General features: G+C 34.3%; 1 non-coding gene and 1 pseudogene across 1 annotated transcript; both read left to right on the top strand.

The window, feature by feature from the left end:
- Positions 1-6: 6 nt before the first annotated feature.
- LOC100791961 (zerumbone synthase-like) lies at positions 7-14,632 on the top strand (annotated as a pseudogene).
- Positions 4,347-6,735, top strand: LOC102661912 (uncharacterized). The gene is made up of 3 exons (XR_005889864.1): positions 4,347-5,560; positions 5,690-6,230; positions 6,314-6,735. It is a non-coding gene; the product is annotated as an uncharacterized protein (transcript).

Consider the following 14,632-nt stretch of genomic DNA (forward strand, 5'->3'; position numbering starts at 1 on the left):
AACTCCTACACTCCACACCTCTTCTTGTTTTCTTTTCCTCAGATCTTCACGCCGGCATGCTCAGAACATTAGCCAGGTTTGTCATCTTCAACATTCCTTTCTTTCTAATATCAAACCTTAATCATTTAATAATTGGTCAATGTCTTCGTAATTTCTTGTGCAACCTTTGCTATGTTGAATTATTACTTGGAGCTACTGGGATTTTGAAAGTTTGTCTTTTGATTAAGATTCAGTTAATTATTTTGCAGGGTGTTCAAGCGCACCATCACCCTTAATAATGATTTGCTTCAAAAACGCAGCAGATTCTATGCAACTAGGGTTGGTGGAAGAAGGTGAGTCTCATTAAAGCTCTTTATTATAATTGCTAGTGTTTAAGTCCTGCTCTTCATTTAATGAGTGCTATTATATAGTAGTATATATGCAAATTCTTGGCAAAGAGTTGAAATTGAAACATAATTTGATATTTGAGAGTAGCAGCTTATATATTTAATCTTAAAAGTGTGTGTTTGAAAATGTTAACTTGCTAACAAGTTTCACCTTATCAAGTTAATTATTTAGCTCAATTAATTAATCAGGATGCATGAGTTATTGTAAGTTTTCCTATTTTTACTGATAAAAAAAGTTCACCCTACCAAGTTGTGAACTTATAAATAATTTCATCCTTCAAAAACATTGAATTGTAATTTTGCCTCTGAAAGTTTAATCTGAATTACAGTATATACTAAATCCTTCTTGCATATAATGAGTTATACTATTTTTTTATTATTTTCTGGGCTCCGATTACTTTTCTAAATTTCCACGACGTTAGTGTGGAGCATGCTTTTATTTATATTAGAGAGAAGAAAAAAAACCATTCTCTTAAGTTTTCAATTTTCTTTCGTACAAGTAATGATATTTAGACATTTAGTTTAGTTTTTGGAATTTTTTTAAACACCCATTAATATTTTCTTGGAATTAACTTGTTTCTGATTTGATTTATATATATTTCACAAGTAATGATATTTAGACATTTAGTATAATTTTTGTAAACACCCATTAATATTTTCTTTCTTTACATTATCATCATATACTTTTCTTTCTCTCACCAAGTGTTGAATAACATTGGGGATATCCAAAAATCATTTTTGATATTTCACCACATAGGAAGGTAAAAACTATAATCACTACATGTCTTGTTCAACTTCAGTTCTTAACAGTTAATATGTACAATGCAGATTAGATAAATAAAGAGAAAAAGTAAACAGAAAAAGGTTACTAGCTACAAATCTAAAACCACTACTTAACTCAATTTTAGTTAGTGGCGTTGACAAATAAAAAAGCAAAACACTGTAGAATACTAATAGTTAAGTACTTAAGTTCCTTGAAGTTAAAAGAGACATATAAATAAATTTAAACTTTGAGAACGGAATTCCGTGAAGCACATGGAACAAATTGTGCTAGATGCCTCCAATTTGCATATGTTCTCATGCTGTAGATCTACCAAAGATAAACAGCTAACTTAATTTAATTGAGCAATTTTATTTTTAAACGTGTCAGCCACTTAAGTGATTCTTGTAGATTTTCCAACTAATAATGGAACAAAACAGTACAAAACTTTGAAAACAATTTCAATCCCTTTATACACACACAAAGTCGTTTTCTGCCTGGTAATGACATTTCTAACCAGAATTTGTAATTCAGTGGGAGTGAGTTAGGGTCTTGTTGGGATAAATTTTACCATAAACACTTATAACAAAAATAAAAAAATAATTTATGCATAAGTTTAATTTGTAGATTTTTTCTTTCATTTAACTTCTTTAAAAAACTTACTTCCCCATTTATATTAAGAGTCAATTACATAATTCATCAAAATTAAAAAAATTAATTAATTAATTTAGTTGATAATAATAAATTTATCTTAAGTATAATATTTTTTTAAAATTATCTTTATCATTAATATTCTTCTCTCTCTCTTTTCTTTTTCTTGGTATAGATTATTCTTTGTTCTCTCCCATCTAATTACTATAGTAATTGTCTATCAATATACTAGTTAATTATGAGTATTTTAGTATAAAAATAATTAAATATAAGAAACCATACGAATTGAGTCTTGTAAAAAAAATATCATCTTTCATTTAAGTCTTATAAATAGAAAGGAAAGGAGTATTTTAATCTATGTATAAATTAATTTTAATTGATGAGAGAAATTTATTTTATTTTTCTTTATTGTTTTCTTCTCTTTATTAAAAAAACCTTTAAATAAATTACAATAAATCATAGATTTAAATCTCCATACCATTTGGTATATAAAAAGAGGAAAAAAAAAAAAAGTAAATCAACTTTCTTAACCTTAACATTGGAAAGCAAACCCCATTACCAAGGATACTTCCTCTTTGCTCGTACTTTTTTCAAGTCCTTTAAGGAATATGCAAAATCTTAATCAATCTTGTACGAAGAGAGAATTTGGTCCACGACATCATCCTCCAACTTTGCGAAAAAGAAACGATGCTTTCTGATTTAGACGTTGAGATGAAGCCGATAGCATTATTTTTAGATAGAGCCCATATCATCATCATTTATGAGCATTCCATTATTCCCATGATTCCATCTTGCACACAATCGATTTTCTTTTTTCTTTTTTCTTCCCCCATGATGATTGACATTCATTCATTTTGGTTCCAAATAGCAACAGGTTAGAGGGAAAAGTGGCACTCATAACTGGATCAGCAAGTAGACTCGGCAAGGCCACGGCCCATGAGTTTGTCCAGCATGGGGCCCAAGTAATTAGGGAAATGCTAGGTGCACCCAGCAATTTATTGAATGGGCCATTTTGCCCTTCATTAAAAAAGTTAAATAAAACATTTAAAAAGTTTTCCCTCTCCTCTCCCGGAATCATTCACGCCTTCTTCTTGCTTCTGCTTTTCTTCCCTCTTCCGCGAGCTTACGTTTTCTCCTCTCTGCGAGCCCGGCTGCTGCTTGTTTCGGTTGGACGACATTTCCATTTGAGGTAGGTGTCCCTAACCTTCCCTTTACTTTTATTATGCACTATAGTTGTAGCATTTAGGGTAGGTTAGAAGAACCTTAGGTTAGTGGAACCTTAGGGTAGAAGACGCCAGAAAAAATGGGGAAGGGGAGCTTACGGTGGTGCCTTCCGGAAGATCCTTTTAGGGTTCTTCCAGAACAAGGTCTTCCGGAAGATTTTCGGAAGAAGGGTTCTTCCGGATGACCTTTCAGTGCTTCCGGAAGCACTTTTCGAAAGACCCCTTCTTCTGGAAAGTTTCCGGAAGAAGTAGTTCTTCCGGAAGTTAGGTTTTTTTTAAAAAAATAGTTTTTTTTTAAAAAAAATTAGTGTATTTTATTTATAAATAAAGTTGGTTATTTGTATAAATTAAGTTGGCTATTTTTGTTAATTGTTTTTGTTTATTTTTTATATCATTTTAGTTGAGTATTTTACTAATTATTTAATTTTAAATTACTTATGTATTTTTTTATAAATGAAGTAGTTTATTTTTATAAATAAAGTTGTGTGTGATTTGGAAATTTTTTTTAAATACTAATTATTTTTTATATATGATATAAATTAAGTTGTGTATGTTTAGAAATTTTTTTTCCCATTTTTGTTTTATTTTTATATATAATTTTAGTTGTGTATGTTTACTAATTATATATTTTGAAATTAGTTGTGTTTTTTTTGTCTATAAATAAACTTTTTTATTTTATTATAAATAAATTTGTTTATTTTATTATAAATGAAGTATTTTTTTTTATAAATGAAGTTGTTTATTTTTTTTAAATTAAGTTGTGGATGTTTAATAATTAATTATTTGTACATTAGTTGTGGTTTTTTATAAATAAAGTTTTTTTTTTAAATTAAGTTGTGGATGTTTAGTAATTAATTATTTTTATATTAGTTGTGTTTTTTTTTATAAATGAAGTTGTTTATTTTTTTTTAAATTAAGTTGTGGATGTTTACTAAATAATTGAGTTGTGTTTTTTCTATAAATGAAGTTTTTTAATTTTTTTTTAAAATTAAGTTGTGGATGATTACTAATTAATTTTTTTTACATTAGTTGTGGTTTTTTATAAATGAAGTTTTTTTTTAATTAAGTTGTGGGTGTTTAGTAATTAATTACTTTTATATTAGTTGTGTTTTTTTTTATAAATGAAGTTGTTTATTTTTTTTTAAATTAAGTTGTGGATGTTTACTAAATAATTTAGTTGTGTTTTTTTTATAATTTTTTTAAAATTAAGTTGTGGATGTTTACTAATTAATTTTTTTACATTAGTTGTGTTTTTTTTTATAAATGAAGTTGTTTAATTTTTTTTTAAAATTATGTTGTGTATGTTTTCAAATAATTTGATTTAAATTAGTTTTATTTGTTTATAAATAAACTTGTTTTATTTTTATAAAGAAAATTGTGTATATTTTGACCAAAAAAATACGTGTTCGACATGATTTGCAGATCATGGCTAGAACACGAGGTTTAGGTTGTGCCATAGGTAGACTTGTAGGCAGAGATAGACATGATGACCATGATGCAGCTGATGTTCCCGAGAGGCGTAGGCCTACTACCTCAGCCCATAGGCAACGGGTTCATCAGATGGCTGCGGAGGGACGTGATATGGTTGAGGACGTTGCTGACATGACTGACGATGTCCCTGATCTGGCTGCGGAGGCACCTGAGATGCGTGCGGACGTACAGGGTGCTGATGGTGCTGAGGGGTCAGATGTTGATGATGCTACTGAGGGATTTCCTAGTGGGCCACATGACCAGTCAGTGCTGGCATCATTTGCGGACCATGTTGCACATGCTGTTTGGAGTGGACAGATATTTTAATTTGTTAATTATTTATCATTGTTGATTTATTTGTTTGTCATTAATTTTTTTTAAATAATTGTATAATTTGTACTTCAAATCAGGAACGTCCTGATTTGAAGTTAGTGTCACATGAGAGGAAAGTGACACTGATTGGGAGGCCAGTGCCTGAGATTGAAGGCCTGGTGACTGCCACAGGATAAAGTCCACTGATCGATTGTTCAGTTATTACTGGCGATCCTGGACTGATATCCGCATTCGTGGAGAGGTGGCACGGTGAGATTAGCACCTTCCACCTTCCGGTAGGAGAGTTGACGATCACATTGGATGATGTGTCGTCACTCCTTCATTTGCCCATCGCTGGCGCGTTGCACAGTTTCCATGCTCTTTCTATGGAGGAGGCCAGATTTTTGCTAACAGAGTTGCTTGAGGTGTCTGTCGAGGAGGCTAGAGTCGAGACAACACTGACACGTGGGGCATATGTACGACTAGGATGGGTTCGAGACATTTATGAGAAGAGATGTCAGGTCCGGCGGTGGATTGTCGCAGCTCGCGCTTATCTGCTACACCTGGTCGGTTGCATTCTTTTTGCTAATAAGAGTGCAACATACGTGCATGTGGTTCACCTTGACGCTTTCCGAGACCTCGCTCAGAGTGGTGGTTATGCTTGGGGAGTTGCCGCGCTGGTTCATATGTATGACCAGTTAGATGAGGCTTGTAGGACCACCACACGACAGCTTGCGGGGTACTTGACGCTACTACAGGTAAATTTTGTGTTTTTTAATATGTTACGTTCGATTATGATTTAAACATGTTTTTATGTTATGTAACCTCATTTATTATGTAGTGCTGGATCTATGAGCACTTCCCTAATGTGCACCAGTGCGTGACAGATGATACATACCAGGAGACGTCCCCATATGCTTCCCGGTGGTTGACGTCGAAGGCGTACATGAAGGGAATCACAGGAGCACCTTACAGGGCACGTTGTGATGCTTTGACCGTCACAGATGTGTCCTGGTTGCCGTACACGGAGCATCGGGGGGTTAGGGCCTTTGAGGAGATTTCATCATTCCAGGGTCAGCTGAGATGGGGTCCTATGGTGGTCACAGCTCGACCGGAGAGAGTGGTACGGCAGTTTGGTTACATCCAGAGCATCCCTCCGCCGCCTGTTAGTGCTCAATTGTCACACGATGATATAGATGACAGGTGGATGCATTTTGCAGAGCACTTACTACCTGCGGGTTAGCTTTGTCTAGTGCCTGGGCAGGTATCTGTGGATTACATGGAGTGGTTTTTCCGCATATCTCACCCATTCATGATACCGACCCAGGCAGGTGACCAGCCGAGAGATGCACCAGCTGCAGACCCTGAGGACTACATACAGCTGCCCAGCCCCCAGGTTCCAGTGGCATTTGACCCCCTCCACATTTGGTAAGATTCTTTGCGCATTTAATGTTTGATGAGTTGTTATTTATTTTAAATTTTATAATAAATGTTTTTAATGACTTTGACAGGATGATTACGACGGATATGAGACGATTGCACAGAGGTTGGAGCGTGTGCTCAACCTTAGGATAGTCACTGCAGGCACAGAGTTATATAAGATTATGCAGGACTGCCTGACGATCACGAGAGGGGGAGTCAGTGCTGATGGAAGTGTTAGTGCTCGTCAGATACGCCGCACGGACCATTGATTATTGTATTTATTTTTTGTCTTGTAGTTGACATGAATATTTGTAATTATTACAATTTTTTGTTTAATATAGTTGACTTGTTTTGCACAGTTTATTATTTTATGATATTAACTGACGTATGGATTGTGATTCGGATCGTGGTCCTTAAGCGAAGTTTTCGAGTGTTTTAAATTTATTTTTTAAAAAAGTGAACCTAAAATTATGAGTTTTGTTCGTAAGAATTACATTAAAAATAAATGTTTTTAAAATCATTCATAATTCATAATTCATAATTATGTGTTAGTAAGATATTTAAAGTAATTATCATATATAATAAATTATGATTCGATCATAATTTACACTATTAATATATTTTTTTATATAAAAAATAATAAGCTCGTACCAAAAACAAAATATTAAAAAAAAATACTTGACAATGAAATCGCCATATAAGATACTACAAAGATCACTTCAAAAAAAATTCATGTTCAAGTACCCATGTTTGGGATTTTTTTCCGTGGGTGTGGCAGTACCGTGAGACAATGGAGGGCGGTCATTTCTCGTGTTTGGACGTCAAAGAACCCAAAAAAATTATTCTTGTTCCCCGGTTCCGTCAAATAACACGTAAAAACAAAGCCAGAAAATCCAAAAAACAGGAATCCGACCTTTTTTCATGTTCAAGTACCCATGTTTGGGATTTTTTTTTCGTGGGTGTGGCAGTGCCATGAGACAATGGAGGGCAGCCATTTCTCATGTTTGGATGTCAAAGAACCCAAAAAAATTATTCCCGTTCCCCGGTTCCATCAAATAACACCTAAAAACAAAGCCACAAAATCCAAAAAAATACAAATCCGACCCTTCTAACAATTAATTTTTTGGACCATTGAAACAACACATTCAACTTTATTATGGGAATTAAACACGCCGTAAACAGATAAAGGTTACATCAACGAAAAAACAAAAAATAAACATCGCATTCAGTTGTTTAGCGATGTCCCAGTGACCTCATCTTCGATTTTCACAACATATTTAGTAAAGACAGCTAAAATTTCTATTGGTCCATATTTTTTCCAGTAGTTAGATTGTACTAACACTTTTAGCAGTTCTTCATTGGTCCTCAGCTCATTTATTTCATATTTTATAACCGTATCTGAATACTCAAAGCGACCTGATTGACGGAAAAACAATCGTCTTACCGTTTGTGATTCGTGAATTCCAAGAGGGGGAATCCCTTTAGGTGCAACTTGTTTTATTAAATTCTTCAGTTCATCAATGGTACATGTTGAAGGAATTTGAAATTTCTTAGGATTTTTTCCTGTGAATGCGCATCCAACAAATTTGTTCTGCGGTGGCATGTTCCATTTCCCGCTGTAATACAGGATCGCGTCATGAGTACGGGGCATAGTGCGTTCAAGTAAGTTTATTATCCCATCTGGTGTTCTTCCAACGGTGCATAATAACTCAATGTGTAATGATCAATTTTCTTGTGTTGGTCCGATTGAGTTATTATGCACTGTTGGAAGAACACCAGATGGAATAATAAACTTACTTGAACGCACTATTCCCCGTACTCATAATTTCATACACTGAAAGCGAATTTGGTTACCTGTATCGGTGAATGGCTTCCGGTAGTGAATTTCATCTAAAAATTGTTTGTCGGATAGCTGAAGGGTATTGTGTATTCTGGTTTTTAGGCTTGCAAAATCACAGGTATTTGGTACTCGAATGGGCACCGGAGTTGAAGTTTGGAAGTAAACGCCAGAATCATTGTGAATAATTGATCCATTTGGAAAAATGAAAGCCAACCTTGAGTTGACAATCGTTTGACTGCTAGTTTCTCCTAAAAATATCATACTTTGTGTATGAATTGGGAGACTATTTGAAGGCAAGATAATGTGTGATTTATTAGTCGTGTCTGCTATATATATAGATGGTTGTGATCGAGCGATTGCTTAACTTTGTTTACAAAAAAATAGACACGCGTGAACATGTTTCGTGTTTATGTTTCCTTCAGAATGTGTAGTCAAGTCAGTCAATGTGTTGTCGCGCTCAAACTTTAATACACATGCAAGTCATTATGTGTTGTCAATTATGACAATGATGTATGCTACACGCGTAAATGATTTTTGTTGGACCAACAATTTTCTTGCTTAACCAAACGAGTACTTAATAATATTAACTGGTTAGTAATGGATTACAACAAATTATATCGCATAATGAATACAATTACATAAACAATGCATGTTTAGTCTTCATTTAGGTCGACATAGTGTCTTTTGAATGACATCAAGCTTGTGCATTGCTGCATTCTACTAATATATGGAATTGTCCACTGCTTTGCCTGAGAATAACAATTGTTTGACCACAACAACGCTGGAGGCGGTAAGGGACAATGGTCTTTCAAATAAACTTGTTGTACATCAACAAAGATTATATCATGCGGTGACCGTGTCAAATGAACAAGCGAAGTCATTGCATAATTGTTATACTAACTATATTCAATGTACCTGAACAAAATGATTTTCAAACACGTGACCGACACATATCATGCGGTGCCCAGAAGAATCAGGTGGTGGTTAACTTCTAAGAGAAAAAAATGTCATGCTTTGTTGTCGGGACATCGATACAAGGATTACGTTATACCGTGATGCAATCACATATCCCATCTCCGCTATATCCATCCACTTGTCCACACTAACCTGAATCAACCAAACATACACATGTAAGTAATTTAAAGTTTGTTTTTTAAAAAATTAACCTAAAAACATACCTTCGAAAACCCATTAACAAGTAGGGACAACTTTAATTGTTCAAATCTCTCTGTGCCACTGAAGAGGTTCATGTACTCATGCGACCACATGCCAAGTTCTTTAATCTATTCATTACGCACTAACGGCCACGAATTTTCCCCCATACCTAATAAAGCGGCAATGGACCGATATCCACAGTTACCGTCCACTTTCACATCCACAACGTCACGAATGAAACCTTGAATGAATGGCGCAAATTGATCCAACATCGGGATGATCCTTGTTGGCTGAGGCGGTTCAGAACATGATGGACTGCGTTTGACTGGAGAGTTGTTGCTTTGAACAGAATGAAAAGCATCAACATACTCCTAGTAAGACGGATCACGCTTTGTGGATCTTTGACTTCTTTTCATCGGTTTCTTCGGTGCACCTTTAGTGTTGACCTTTGACGGAGGAGGGTGCATAAAGTTATGATCAGGGTATGCAATTTCTCGGAGTTTACTCTTCAGAGTTACTTTGCCAGACACATCAAGTTCATCAAACCTTTTAGATATGGTCTCTATCTCTTCCTTGATGCTGACTTTCGTCTCACATAACCCTTGGTCTGAAAAACAAAGTCTCCTCCAGAACATATGGACTGACTACAATGGGATGCTGCCAGCAGTATACCTAGAAAGCTCACATGCACAAGGAAGACCGTGCGTGCTTCTCATCACACAATCACAAGAAGAGGGATTGTTGTCGAGATAACGTAGACGGTCAACCTCAGAAGCAATCTGATTTAAAGCGTCCCTTGAAACCATCCCAAGAAGCCTCTTGTATAAGATTTTTTTATATACATGGCCAACCACATGCGTACTGGTTTCAAAGGATGCTTTAATTTCGACGTGTTGCAGCGTGATCATGTTGTTCATGGCATCCCAAACACTACATAGGTCTCCAACGCTATTTTGTAGTACTCTTTTGAGAGCCCAATGAGTTGATTCAACCCTACATTTAAAATACACAACAAACATCAAAATATACAACAATTAAATACCATTTATTACTAATCCTTACTAACAAATAAAATCAGTTCACCGATTAAAGATTTGCACTTCGCCTTCACATTCTTATCGATATGAAACCTGCACAACAAATTAGTAGACTCGGGGAACACAGTTTTCACTGCATTCATCAGTGCTAGGTCTCTGTCAGTGACAATAACAATAGGGAGGCGATCGTTTCTTAAAAATAGGCCTCGAAATCATTCCAAAGCCCATACAATATTATTAACACGCTCAGCATCCAGATATGCAAACCCAACAGAGAATGTCATCGCCGTTGGTGTCACTCCAACAAAGTCAAGTAGTGGGAGTCTGTACCTGTTTGTTTTGTAGGTACTGTCTATAAAAAACACCAGATGACATGCATTGCATAACTTTACTGCATCTGGGTGATACCAAAACAGATCACACACCACAACTTCATTCTTCAATCTATGCCAATGAATGTATTGATCACGTTCGAGAAGCTTCATCAGATGCTGCATTTCGGTATCAGCTCCTCTTATTGAAGAACGATATGCATTTCTTGCATTGTAAATTTGCGTTATCATGGTGCAACTGTTGGCATTGTGTTCCTTCAACGTTAGCAAGATGTTTTTTGGTTTCACCATCGACTTTGTCATATCAGCAATAATTTTCTTTTCTTCCTTAGTCAATCGCCCAGCGTATGAATGTCCAACTAAGGACTTGGCCAATTCATGATTGTGAATCCCACAGATCAACTTCACCATCCAATCTTCCTCTCCATGCACTAGTTTCCCATGAAGCCTGAAGGGACAACCACATTTCCTACTCCCAGTGTCTTTTCTAACAAATTCTTTATTCCTGCACTTGTACGTACCACTCCTTTCACACCCAATTAAGACAAATGAACTTCTTCCTTTGCTACTGGTCTCTGTGTCAGACCTCATAATCACTGCAACAAATCCATTTTCATGGGCAACTGTTCGAGCCCATTGCAAAACATCATCTCGAGTACCGAATACCTACAGCGCAACCCAAACATATTAATTTTTATACAAAACATCAATTCAACCAAATGACTCAAATTATCTATGATTACCTGAAACGTATTAAAAGCATTTGAACAATCCACATGTGGTCCATTCACCCCACATTCTTCTTCATTATCATAATCATAATCCATATGAACTTCTTGTGACATCGCATAGTCATACCTCCATTGATCTTCGTCCATCTTAAGGACATATGCATCATACACAAGTATATTCAAATTATCATATAACCACATCCACAAATTTACTACACATTAAATAACAAACATATTAACAGGACATATGCATCATACAGAAGTATATTCAAATTATCATATAACCACATCCACAAATTGACTACATATTAACTAACAAACATACTAACAACTAATACAAATATATTCTAAATTTATAACTGCATTATTTACTTAAACTAATCTTAACACTATAATAAACAACTAATAAAACATTTTTCTACTACAACAAAATACAATTATGTTACCTAAATCATTTAATATTATACCAAATCATTATATCGGATTAAACCAATAATCCACAATTATATATATAAATTTTAAAACAGAAACAAAAAAATTTGTTAATTATGTAACATTCCGGAAGAACTTCTTTCGGAAACAGCTTTTTCTTCCGGAACCAGCTTTTTACTGTTTTTCTTCTCTAAAAACCAGCCAGAAAACGTAAAATAATACCCATAAATGCGTACCTCCGACGAAAAACTTCAAATACGGAACACCTGCTTCACGGGGCCACCAAATATTCAAATACGAAACACCTACTTCACGGGACCACCAAATCTTCAAAGCTACACAGGGTGAAATGGAAAGCAACAGCAAGAAAAGGAAAGCAACGAAGGATGAAGGTGAAAAATGGAAGTGTGTAAATAGAAAAGGAAGCGCAGTAAATTTAAAGAAAACTACACAAGGGCAAAATTATCATTACATATTCATTAAATATTATTTTATTTTTACTTATTATTATAAAATCAAATTTATTTTTACTTGACATTGTTATAAAATAATAATTATTTTTTTATTATATATTAACTTTTGTAATACAAATTAAATGTTATCATAATAAATATTTTATATTTTTAATAAAATATACGAATTAATTAATTTTTATGATTTAAATTATACTAAATTGTCACACAAATTAATATTTACATTTACATGCGTGTAAAAAAAAATTACAAATATTAGTCATAATTATGTTCACTAATTATTTATGTATAATAATATTATTTATTTTATAACTTAATTTATTCATTAAAATAAAATAATTACAAAAAAACACCATTTTTTTAAAGAAAAAAATTCCGGAAGACCCTTCTTCCGGAAGAAGAAGGTTGTCTTCCAGAAGAACCTTCTTCCGGAAACATTCCGGATGATGTTTTTCCGGAAAGTATTCCTGACTTCTTCCGAAATCACAAAATCTACTTCCGGAAGAAGGTTCTTCCGGAAAATGAAACTTCCGAAATGATTCCGGAAGAAGGTTCTTCCGGAAAGAGGCTTCGCGGGAGGGCATTTTCGCCCATTCACTGTTTGTTGGGTGCCCCAACAATATTGCTGGGTGCACGTAGCAACTCCCAGTAATTATTGCTGACAATGACACGGAGCTTGGCCCACAAGTTGCAAAGGAGTTGGGCCCATTAGCCCGCTACGTGGAGTACGATGTCACAGTGGAGGCGAGTGTTGCTAGGTGCACCTAGCATTATTGCTGGTGCACCCAACATTCTAAAAAAATGGCAAAAATGCCCTTACTTGATTTTCCTCTTACGGATCAAGTTGATCCGGAAGAGAGGAAAAATAAAAATTTTGTTAATTATACAAGATATTTAAAGATATTTATTTTATAATATAATTTATACATTTAAAGATATTTATTTCATTAATTATAATATAATTAAATTTATTTATTTATTTTATTAATTATAATATATTTATAAATATTGGTTTATTATAAATAATTAATGCTAATCAATCATAATCATAATTCATGCTAATCAATCAATCATAATCATAATTCATGCTAATCAATCATAATGCTAGGTGCAAATTTCATAATCAAAAACTGCATTTTAAAATTGCTAACTCTAAATTTTGTGTGTTTTTTATTCTGAAATTTGCAGCTTACTTCATCAAGGCTATTTCTTTGTAACAAGGTGTTCTTTTGAACTCTGAACAAGGTGAGTACTTGATATATTTGACGAATTTTTTTTTCAACGTTTAGCATTACTTTGGTAGAAGAGTAAATATTGGCTGTAATTTGGATCATTCTTATTAGATTGTTGTTACAATTTGTTTTGACCTTAGTCACAATTTGGTTGTAAATAATGACATGTTGACATATAGATAAATAGTATTGATTGATTAGCATGAATTATGATTATATATAGATATATCCTCTTTTAGGGAATTATGATTGATTAGCATGACTGATTGATTAGCATTAATTATTTATAATAAATCAATATTTATAAATATATTATAATTAATAAAATAAATAAATTTATTTAATTATATTATAATTAATGAAATAAATATCTTTAAATGTATAAATTATATTATAAAATAAATATCTTGTATAATTAACAAAATTTTTATTTTTCCTCTTACGGATCAATTTGATCCGGAAGAGACTTCCGAATCAACTTGATCCGTAAGAGGAAAACCAAGCAAGGGCAATTTTGTCATTTTTTAGAATGCTGGGTGCACCTAGCAACACTCAGTGGAGGCTCAAGTGGCGGAAGCCGTGAATGTTGTCATGGCCCACTACGGCAAGCTCGACATCATGTACAACAATGCGGGCATCCCAAGCCCATCAGTTCCACCAGGCATAGTAGACCTAGACCTTAATGAGCTTGATTTTGTCATGAAGATCAACAAAAGGGGAATGATTGCTGATATTAAGCATGCGGCCCGAGTCATGATTCTAGTGGGCTTAGGGTCCATTCTATGCACATCAAGCATAAGTGGGGTTTTGGGTGGGCTTGGGCCTCATCCTTATACAATATCAAAGTTTATAATAGGGAAGTAAAATCTTTGGCTAGTGAGCTATGCAAAGTTGGGATTAGGATCCATGCATATCCCTAGCTCCAATTCCTACACCTATGGTTTTGGCTCAAATAGGGAAGTTTTATCCTGGTTTGACCCAAGAACAGATAGTGGGTATTGTGAATGGGTTTGGTGAGCTCGAAGGTGCTAAGTGTGAGGACATTGATGCCGCAAAGGCTCCTTTGTACTTGGCATCAGATGAAGCAAAGTTTATCTCAGGCCTAAACCTCATTGTGGATGGAGGATTCACCAGCTTTAAAAGTCTTACATGCCATCTCCAGATCAAACTGTTTAA

This window comes from Glycine max, chromosome 19 (genome assembly GCF_000004515.6).
Source record: "Glycine max cultivar Williams 82 chromosome 19, Glycine_max_v4.0, whole genome shotgun sequence".
Taxonomy (NCBI): domain Eukaryota; kingdom Viridiplantae; phylum Streptophyta; class Magnoliopsida; order Fabales; family Fabaceae; genus Glycine; species Glycine max.